General features: G+C 41.6%; 1 protein-coding gene across 2 annotated transcripts in view; it reads left to right on the top strand.

Annotated features, from left to right (window-relative positions):
• Positions 1 to 724: 724 nt before the first annotated feature.
• Positions 725 to 11,596, top strand: part of slc29a1.S (solute carrier family 29 member 1 (Augustine blood group) S homeolog) — a 29,356-nt gene continuing 18,484 nt past the window's right edge. The window contains exons 1-2 of one of the 2 annotated variants that reach the window (XM_018264283.2): positions 725 to 774; positions 5,042 to 5,138. The gene's annotated coding sequence lies outside the window, so the exon portion shown is untranslated. 2 annotated transcript variants of the gene reach the window in all.

The following is an 11,596-nucleotide window of genomic DNA, read 5'->3' as shown; positions in this document are numbered from 1 at the left end:
AGGCAGTTCGGGGAGATTAGTCGCCCTCGAAGAAGAGAAGATTAGTCTGAACGAATCTGCCCTAAAACTGAAAATGTCACCCACTCACTTGGGTTTTTATTGTCACAATCCAGGAGGTCCCCTGTTCATCCACTAATCTGTCACATTGCCTGGTTGCTAGGGTAAATGGGACCTTAGCAACCACATAAATATTTCAGTTCCAAACTACCTCTAAAAAAAAACCCCACTTGTCCTTTCCCCTGGAATATCCCAGCTCACGTGAAGTTTCTGTCACTGGGGTCAATGAGCGGAGGAACCACAGGTTTCACTTCAGAGAAGCTGAGCAGAAACACAAAGTCATTTCCAAATTCCACTGGGCAATAATGTGATTTACAGTTTGGTTGTACAGAGAAGGGACACAGATTGTTTGTACAATCCCTAGTTAGAGGGTGAGTGCTGGGAATAAAGTAACTAATACCCCCGGGCACTGCAGCTTTATACACACAGGTCACTGCTCCCCTCACACTGTCCCCCGGAATCTGAACTGTGTGTGACCCACTCGGTACCGTTACACCCGAACATCCCGCCAAATCCGGCTATGGGTCGCCACTAGGAACCTATACCACGTGCTATGGTGGGAGGGAGAGAAGCAGGTGGCGGGAGAAGGTGACCGAGCAGCCAATGAGTGAGAGAGAGAGGAAAGGGGCGGAGACTAATAGGGAAAACACACACTCGTGGCAGAGATCAGCTTAGTTCATTCCAGCGAGCAGGAACTTTCCAGTCTGTATTGTGCTGGTAAGTCTCCTGTTTTATCTATGGGCTGATGCCTGGTATTTCTCCTAACGGAATATTGTATTGACTGTGTATGTGCTATATGCCCTCTATAGACTATGCTTGGGTTTTATGCACCAATGTGCCAGGGCAGATCTATTATATAGACTGTGTATGAACACTGTGCCAGGGCAGGAATATTATATAGACTGTGTATGAACACTGTGCCAGGGTAAAAATATTATATAGATTGTGTATGAACATTGTGCCAGGGCAGAAATATTATATAGACTGTGTATGAACACTGTGCCAGGGCAGATCTATTATATAGACTGTGTATGAACACTGTGCCAGGGCAGAAATATTATATAGACTGTGTATGAACACTGTGCCAGGGCAGAAATATTATATAGACTGTGTATGAACACTGTGCCAGGGTAAAAATATTATATAGACTGTGTATGAACACTGTGTCAGGGCAGGAATATTATATAGACTGTGTATGAACACTGTGCCAGGGTAAAAATATTATATAGACTGTGTATGAACATTGTGCCAGGACAGAAATATTATATAGACTGTGTATGAACACTGTGCCTGGGCATAAATATTATATAGACTGTGTATGAACACTGTGCCAGGGCATAAATATTATATAGACTGTGTATGAACACTGTGTCAGGGCAGGAATATTATATAGACTGTGTATGAACACTGTGCCAGGGTAAAAATATTATATAGACTGTGTATGAACATTGTGCCAGGACAGAAATATTATATAGACTGTGTATGAACACTGTGCCAGGGCATAAATATTATATAGACTGTGTATGAACACTGTGCCAGGGCAGGAATATTATATAGACTGTGTATGAACACTGTGCCAGGGCAGGAATATTATATAGACTGTGTATGAACATTGTGCCAGGACAGAAATATTATATAGACTGTGTATGAACACTGTGCCAGGGCATAAATATTATATAGACTGTGTATGAACACTGTGCCAGGGCATAAATATTATATAGACTGTGTATGAACACTGTGCCAGGGCAGGAATATTATATAGACTGTGTATGAACACTGTGCCAGGGCAGAAATATTATATAGACTGTGTATGAACACTGTGCCAGGGCAGATCTATTATATAGACTGTGTATGAACACTGTGCCAGGGCAGAAATATTATATAGACTGTGTATGAACACTGTGCCAGGGCAGAAATATTATATAGGCTGTGTATGAACATTGTGCCAGGACAGAAATATTATATAGACTGTGTATGAACACTGTGCCAGGGCAGGAATATTATATAGACTGTGTATGAACACTGTGCCAGGGCAGAAATATTATATAGACTGTGTATGAACACTGTGCCAGGGCAGATCTATTATATAGACTGTGTATGAACACTGTGCCAGGGCAGAAATATGATATAGACTGTGTATGAACACTGTGCCAGGGCAGAAATATTATATAGGCTGTGTATGAACATTGTGCCAGGACAGAAATATTATATAGACTGTGTATGAACACTGTGCCAGAGCAGATCTATTATATAGACTGTGTATGAACACTGTGCCAGAGCAGATCTATTATATAGACTGTGTATGAACACTGTGCCAGAGCAGAAATATTATATAGGCTGTGTATGAACATTGTGCCAGGGCAGAAATATTATATAGACTGTGTATGAACACTGCCAGGGCAGAAATATTATATAGACTGTGTATGAACACTGTGCCAGGGCAGAAATATTATATAGACTGTGTATGAACACTGTGCCAGGGCAGAAATATTATATAGACTGTGTATGAACACTGTGCCAGGGCAGAAATATTATATAGACTGTGTATGAACATTGTGCCAGGGCAGAAATATTATATAGACTGTGTATGAACATTGTGCCAGGACAGAAATATTATATAGACTGTGTATGAACACTGTGCCAGGGCAGAAATATTATATAGGCTGTGTATGAACATTGTGCCAGGACAGAAATATTATATAGACTGTGTATGAACACTGTGCCAGAGCAGATCTATTATATAGACTGTGTATGAACATTGTGCCAGGGCAGAAATATTATATAGACTGTGTATGAACACTGTGCCAGGGCAGAAATATTATATAGACTGTGTATGAACATTGTGCCAGGGCAGAAATATTATATAGACTGTGTATGAACACTGTGCCAGGGCAGAAATATTATATAGACTGTGTATGAACACTGTGCCAGGGCAGAAATATTATATAGACTGTGTATGAACATTGTGCCAGGGCAGAAATATTATATAGACTGTGTATGAACACTGTGCCAGGGCAGAAATATTATATAGACTGTGTATGAACACTGTGCCAGGGCAGAAATATTATATAGACTGTGTATGAACACTGTGCCAGGGCAGAAATATTATATAGACTGTGTATGAACACTGTGCCAGAGCAGAAATATTATATAGACTGTGTATGAACACTGTGCCAGGGCAGAAATATTATATAGACTGTGTATGAACACTGTGCCAGGGCAGAAATATTATATAGACTGTGTATGAACACTGTGCCAGGGCAGAAATATTATATAGACTGTGTATGAACACTGTGCCAGGGCAGGAATATTATATAGACTGTGTATGAACACTGTGCCAGGGCAGGAATATTATATAGACTGTGTATGAACATTGTGCCAGGGCAGGAATATTATATAGACTGTGTATGAACATTGTGCCAGGGCAGGAATATTATATAGACTGTGTATGAAGACTGTGACAGGGCAGAGATATTATATAGACTGTATGAACACTGTGCCAGGGCAGGAATATTATATAGACCGTGTATGAACACTGTGCCAGGGCAGAAATATTATATAGACTGTGTATGAACACTGTGCCAGGGCAGAAATATTATATAGACTGTGTATGAACACTGTGCCAGGGCAGAAATATTATATAGACTGTGTATGAACACTGTGCCAGGGCAGGAATATTATATAGACTGTGTATGAACACTGTGCCAGGGCAGGAATATTATATAGACTGTGTATGAACATTGTGCCAGGGCAGGAATATTATATAGACTGTGTATGAACATTGTGCCAGGGCAGGAATATTATATAGACTGTGTATGAACACTGTGCCAGGGCAGGAATATTATATAGACTGTGTATGAACATTGTGCCAGGGCAGGAATATTATATAGACTGTGTATGAACATTGTGCCAGGGCAGGAATATTATATAGACTGTGTATGAAGACTGTGACAGGGCAGAGATATTATATAGACTGTATGAACACTGTGCCAGGGCAGGAATATTATATAGACCGTGTATGAACACTGCCAGGGCAGAGAGATTATACAGTATATTTTGTGTATGGCAGGGCCGCCGTTAGAAATCACAGGCCCGTGAAAAAAAATTTTCAGGACCCCCTGTGCCCTGCCCATCCCGCCCACTCCACACCACATTTAAAAGACCACACAGACATCAGCGTTAAAAAAGGTAACCCCCCCCTCACACACATAAGTTATAAAAAGCTATTGGGGACCAGGGCCCCCCTATAAGTTAAAAAAAAATTGGGGCCCCAAAGAAAATTTTTTTAAAAAAAAACTTTGGTGGCCATGGGATTAAAAAAAAATAAAAAAACACATTGGTGTTCAGTAGAACTGAACTCATGGCTTCAGGACTTCAATTTCGTCTCCTTTCGTTACTTCGGGTCTCCACTCTCTCCCTCCTGGTCCCCAGGGCAGGGGCAGCCAAGCAGGTCACTTAGGTTACTATTCTCCCTCTCATTAAATTACAAGGGTTGGTTCACCTTTAAGTTAACTTTTTGTATGTTATAGAATGACCAATTCTAAACTACTTTACAATTGGTCTTCATTTATTTTTTATAGTTTTTAAATTATTTTGCCTATTACTTCTGACGCTTTCCAGCTTCCAAATGGAGGTCAATGACCCCATCTAAAAAAAACAAATGCTCTGTAAGGCTACAATAATAGTAATAGTTGCCATTGCTCCTTTTTATTACTCATGTTTCTATTCAGCCCCTCTCCCATTCATAGTCCAGTCTCTTATTCAAATCAATGCATGGTTGATAGGGTAAATTGTACCCTAGCAACCAGATGGCTGAAATGGCATACTGGAGAGCTGCTGAATAAAAAGCTAATTAACTCAAAAACCACAAATAATTAAAGGTAAAAACCATTGCAAATTGTCTCAGAATAGCACTCTCTACATACTAAAAGTTAATTTAAAGGTGAACCAACTCTTTAAACCTTTTTGCTCTGCTCTCCCCTAGAACGTGATTCCTCCTCCTTTCTAATCGGATCTGGGCAGTACTAGGCAGCGGCACCTACTATCCAAGACGTGGGAAGAGATACCCCACCGACTGGCAGGTTAGATTTGCCCTCTTGCCCCACTGCTAATATGCTGGGAGCAGGAGGTAGTTTGAGAGTGCTGTATTTCATGGATGGTACCATTTATTGCTGAAAACAGGGGCTTCTTAGAGTTGTGGTTGTCTAGTAGGTGACAGCTTTCTCTTGTACTATGCCAATACAGACGTGGCAGAAAGCAGTGCAAGAGAAGGATTATGGAGAAGAGTTGAGAGTCACTTTCTCCCATAAAGCACTTTTTTACATTAAAAACAGAACACTCGGGTGCCAAACTCCCACCGTTCCATCTGGTGCCAATTAACGTGCCACTGCCAATACTGAGTGAGGATTGTGCCAACTCTGAGTCAGAAGAAAAAACAGTAACATTAACCCTCCTCCCTTCCATGTAACTACAGTGAAAGCTCGATTTTAAATTTTTCTGCATTTTACATTTTTTATTTGTGGTCCCACCAAGTTATATAATGCATTTCCATTTTGAGTATGTTTTCCCAGATTTAACATCAAAATGTTGTCCTGATGTTCCCAAAAACTGCTTTTTTCCTTCTATGAATGTTATTATTAGTGAAATAAAGAGGTTTAAGATACTAACCAGATGTATATTATTGTGCCATGGTTCTGCCTGTAAATGGTCAATTCCAATGAGTCTGCCCCTTATACAGTCCTGCACCAATCATTTATTGCTTTAGCTTGTGTATGTGACTGACAGAGAGTCTTGCACTTGCCCCCCATAGTGTAACATTAACACTGCAATGTTTAACCCTTGTTATTAACACAGTAAATATTGCATCTCAAAGTAAAACTGACTCCTGTGCTAATATCCTTTCAGTACTTGAAGAAAAAGTTACTTTAAAGAAGACATTTTGTGTAAAAAATAAGAATGTACCAGTACATTATACTCATTTAGATAGAGAAGAATTGTGCTTAAACAAGTCATTGTCATAGAATGCCCTGGCCTGTATCATGCTGAACTGTAACAGTGATGAGCCCTGGGAGGTGCCGGTCATTTCTGTTTTCTTGAGTTATTGCTCCACTGTTACAATGTTGCACTGTGTTTCAGGCACAGAACAGTCTGTTCCACCTCAGCAGGACTCTCTGCAGCAGTATGGGCGAATTTGACCGGTTTCGCTTTTGCCAAAAATTCTGGAAAATTTGGCGAAATGCATTAAAGGAGACATTTTGTGTAAAAAAAAAAAAAAACAAGAATGTACCAGTGCATTATACTAATTTAGATATAGAAGAATTGTGCTTAAAAAAGTTGTATTTCAGGTTGATTTATTAAATATTTATGCAAAACCCCTAATAATCCCTCCCTTCTCTTCCACTTCCTGCTCCCTGAATTCCCAGGCTGTGCACTCAGCTCACTGCACTGTAGGACAGGAACCAATCAGCAGCTAGCAGGACCTGATAGGGAACTGAAGCCTGTCTGTGCTTGTGTGACTGCAGGGCTGTGATTGGCTGTCCCCTCCTACTGTGCTTCTGGCAGGGACCGTTAGGACACGCCCACCCCTCGTTTGAAACACAGACAGGGACCAGAGAACATCTATAGGGAACTCTAATAAAGGGGCTATTTTTAAAGATAATATTAATTTTTAGCACCATGTAAAAGCAACACCTTATATTACTTAGAATTGGCTACAAAATTATAATTTTTTTCATTTATCCTATATGTCTCCTTTACAGTGTATGAGCAACAAACTTTTTTTGACGAGCATCATTTTTTTTTTTGCCGCTCAACATTTTTTTCTCCCATTGGAGTATATAGGCGTCATTTCCACTGCGAAACTTGGTGAAAGAATTCTCTCATCCCTAGTAATGGGACTTTGCTTACTCTTCTGCTCTGTATTTGCTAATCAGTGGAAAGGTGGCAGGTCCAGGGAACCTTCTGCCATGGAAGGGAACATAAGGGAATGAGGGGTAGGCAATCAGGTTACTCCATTTGGGGCAGGTACCACCCCTTGTATTCTGTACCCAAAGCAGTAGTTTCCTGTTCCAATTTGCTTCCAACTTCAAATGTGCTACCTGCTTGCTTGGATGGGGGCTGGGTTGGCGGTGGTGGATGGGGGCTGCAGGTTTACACTGACATGATGTATGTGTAGGTAACACTCATCACCAGGGACCTCTGTCCTCAATGGGACATCCCCCCTTCTGCCATTGTATATGCTAGGCACCCATTAATCTGAAATAAAAGGGTGCAATGTGAGAGGGGATTACAGCACAAAACAACCTTTTGGCAAAGGAAGTATGGGAGAGCTCCCCAGCTCTAGAATGGCCTTTCTGGGGAGGGTGGGGTTAAAGTCACTATTGCTTATGTATATACATAGTTCCCATTAATGACAAAGCTGTTGGGGGATTTTGGTGGGTGGAATGCCCAAGAATTGCCATGTGCTCTATAGGATGAACCTAGTGTTCTCTGTTCCAATAGCTTATTGGCCTGGCTCAGGATCGAACCCAAAACCTTTCTGTGAGGCTCAGTCAGTCCAGGCAGATCCAGAGCTTCCAATCAGTTTATTTAGGGGCAGATTTACATAGGGTCGAATATCGAGGGTTAATTAACCCTCGATATTCGACTGCCGAATGTAAATCCTTCGACTTCGAATATCGAAGTCAAAGGATTTACCGCAAATCGTTCGATCGAACGATTAAATCCTTCGAATTGTTCAATTCGAAGGATTTTAATCCATCGATCGAACGATTTTTCTTCGACCAAAAAATTGATAGAAAGACTATGGGGACCTTCCCCATAGGCTAACATGGCACCTCGGTAGGTTTTAGGTGGCAAAGTAGGGGGTCGATTTTTTTTTTAAGGAGACAGTACTTTGACTATCGAATGGTCGAATAGTCGAACGATTTTTAGTTTGATTTGAAGTCGTAGGTGGAGAAGTAGGGGGTCGAAGTTTTTTTTTAAAGAGACAGTACTTCGACTATCGAATGGTCGAATAGTCAAACGATTTTTAGTTCGAATCATTCGTTTCGGAGGTCGAAGTAGCTAACATGGCATCTTGGTAGGTTTTAGGTGGCGACGTAGGGGGTCGAAGTTTTTTTTAAAGAGACAGTACTTCGACTATCGAATGGTCGAATAGTCGAAAGTTTTGTAGTTTGAATCGTTCGATTCGAAGTCGTAGTCGAAGTAGCCAATTCCATGGTTGAAGTAGCCAAAAAAATCATTCGAAATTCAAAGTTTTTTTTATTCTATTCCTTCACTCGAGCTAAGTAAATGGGCCCCTTAGTATAGCATACCTTCACGGGCACTGCATCAGTTTGGGTGCAGACACAAAGAGTGGATTTTGGGGGGACAGGCAGTGCTTTAGACTGGGTGCAAACATACAGAGCTGAATTTGGAGGGGAAAGGCACGTGCATGCATTTTACCTGCCAAAATCCTCTCCAAGTTTCTTTGCCCACACCAATGCAGCGCCTGTGAGTGAAGGCACAGGAGTGGGCAGAGGCCAGTGGATTGGCTGATCCAGTCCTTTGCGGCACCAGCCCCTCATTTGTCCCCCATTCATGGTAGGAATGATGAGCAGGAGCTGCACAGGAAAGGTACTGGTTACCGGTGATTGTGTTATATATTTTGGTTCTTTTGCTGTTAAGTTGGTGTTGGGAAAGCCACCCAACTGTAGTTAGGCTGCCAACTGTGTTTAGCCAGCGCTCTGGTGCAAGGGTTTATTTTTCCTTGTTTTGATTTCTTTGTGTGCTGGTTACCAAAGACTGTGTAACAGAATAAACTGCAGGCAGTTGCCTTTAAGAGGAGCGACTACTGTGACTTCTGGGTCTAGTTGTCCCAGCGTGATCAGAAAGAAAGGAGTAAAACTCGCTATTGAGAAGACCCGCGACCCACAAACCCGGAGAACTGCCGAACCACGTCTATACCCGCTCCCGAAACGTCTACCTGCAACCCGCATGGTATCGCAGGTTCTTGCGGGTAACCCACAGGTACCCGACCCGCTGCAGGACTCTACCCTGGCTGGCAGGAAAAGTATATACAAGGCACTGTGAGAATCCAGATTTGCACTAGCTGTTAGGAGTTGCTCCACTGACTTCACAATTACATAATGGGGTTTGACATGTTACTAATGTGGGTCTTACAAATTACATGCAAGGCTTTTAGGTGCAATTACCGCCCCCCTCCTGCTCCATCACAACAGAATGCCAAGAATTTTACCCTGTTGTCACCGTCTCCAGCCACTCGGCTTTGTGTATTTTCCAGCCCAATGACTGTTTCTCACTGCAGATCCGTATCCATGTCCTGCTGCCTGGAGAGTCCTGAACAGGCTCATGAGCTCCCACAATGGGGAGGGGGGGGGGGTATGGGCTGGGGCTCCCATGGGCTCCTGATGATGGGATATTAAAGGAACAGTAACACCAAAAAATGAATGTTTTAAAGTAATGAAAATATCATCTGCTGTTGCCCTGCACTGATAAAGCTGACCAGTTTTCTTCAGAAACACTACTATAGTTTATATAAACAAGCTGATTTGTAGCCATGGGGGCAGCCATTCAAGCACAGGATACACAGTAGATAACAGATAAGTACTACTATTGTTTATATAAACAACTGCTGTGTAGCCATGGGGGCAGCCATTCAAGCACAGGATACACAGTAGATAACAGATAAGTACTACTATAGTTTATATAAACAAGCTGCTGTGTAGCCATGGGGGCAGTCATTCAAGCACAGGATACACAGTAGATAACATATAAGTACTACTATTGTTTATATAAACAACTGCTGTGTAGCCATGGGGGCAGCCATTCAAGCACAGGATACACAGTAGATAACAGATAAGTACTATAGTTTATATAAACAAGCTGCTGTGTAGCCATGGGGCAGCCATTCAAGCACAGCATACACAGTAGATAACAGATAAGTACTAATATAGTTTATATAAACAAGCTGCTGTGTAGCAATGGCAGAAATTGAAAAAGGCTATATGGCACAGGTTAAATAGCGGATAACAGATAACACCATTATGTTCTACAGAGCTTATCTGCTGTGTAACCTGAGCCTTTTCTCCTTTGAATGGCTGCCCCCATGGCTACACAGCAGCTTATTTATATAAACTATAGTAGTACTTATCTGTTATCTACTGTGTATCCTGTGCTTGAATGGCTGCCCCCATGGCTACACAGCAGCTTATTTATATAAACAATAGTAGTGTTTCTGAAGCAAACAGCACATTTTCATTTCCACATTTAATTCAGTTTATTCCACTACCAGACGTGGCTTTTCACAAGAAAAATAACTTCACTCTTGGATTTTGGTGATAAATTGCACATGGAACAAAGTACAGATATGGAATCTGTTATCCAAAAAGCTCAGAATTACGGAAAGGCCATCTTCCATAGACTATATTTTATCCAATAAGTAAGATACAATGAATTCTTATTGGAAGCAAAACCAGCCTATTGGGTTTATTTAATGTTTACATGATTTTCTAGTAGACGTAAGATTCGAATTATGGAAGGATCCATTATCCTAAAAGCCCCAGATCTCGAAGATTCTGGATAACAGATCCCATACCTGTAGCAGAAAGGGAATCTTTTCTGCTCTGCACCAGTCGTTGCTCAATGCAACAAGAACTTGTTGGGTGGATGTATCAGCTGAGCTACATGGGTAAGTGAAGAACTTCTGTACCTGAATATTTCAATACCCAGTATGCTCAAATATGTCTCCCTTGATTGCATATAAAGCAAAGAATGTTCCATCCACTCCCCTCTCCCTCTGCACATACACAAATGCACTCAGACACACCCTGACCTTTTTCACCAGCTGGCAAATAATATATAATATTTCCCATTTACCTTCTAATGACCCAACGTAATGTTGGAAACAGTGGCATGCCGCCACGGCACAATATCATGAGGATGAGGACTTTGCTCCCTCGGTGCCTCCATGCTGTTATTATAGGAAATGATAATGAAATGCATGTTCCAGGCTAATGAGAATGTTCCGTTCTGATGGTGCCTGGGGTTTGTTGTGCCAATTTGTAGTTACCCTAAGATGCTGGGCTGGGGTCTTGCTGTGCCCTGACACTGGCCCTTGATCTATGTTGATAGGAATCAACGTTTGCTCTTGCCCTGCAACTGGGCTAATTGTTTTAGGGCTCTTACGAGCGTTTGCTTCTGGGTTTTACAAACGCAGTCTGAGCTCCAAAAAACTCATATATTGCGTTTAGGGCTCTTACATACAGATGTTTGCTTCTGTGTTTTTCAAACGCACGATGAGCGTAAAGAAAACACATATGTTGCGTTTAAACATTTTTTTTGGTGCAGCTAAGCGCATTTTTCCCCATTTCAAACGCAACCCTTTATTCTATTGATAGCTGAACGTGCATGAAGAGCAAGAAAATGCAGTATGTCGCATTTAAACAAACGCACTCAAACGCTAAAGGAGTAAAACGCAACTCCAAACGCTCATGAGCACAGCCTGGCAGAATATAACGGAATCAATTAGTGTAAGCAT

This window comes from Xenopus laevis, chromosome 5S (assembly GCF_017654675.1).
Source record: "Xenopus laevis strain J_2021 chromosome 5S, Xenopus_laevis_v10.1, whole genome shotgun sequence".
Classification (NCBI taxonomy): Eukaryota; Metazoa; Chordata; class Amphibia; order Anura; family Pipidae; genus Xenopus; species Xenopus laevis.
The sequence above is the reverse complement of the archived record's forward strand: the minus strand, read 5'-3'. Positions and strand labels throughout refer to the sequence as shown.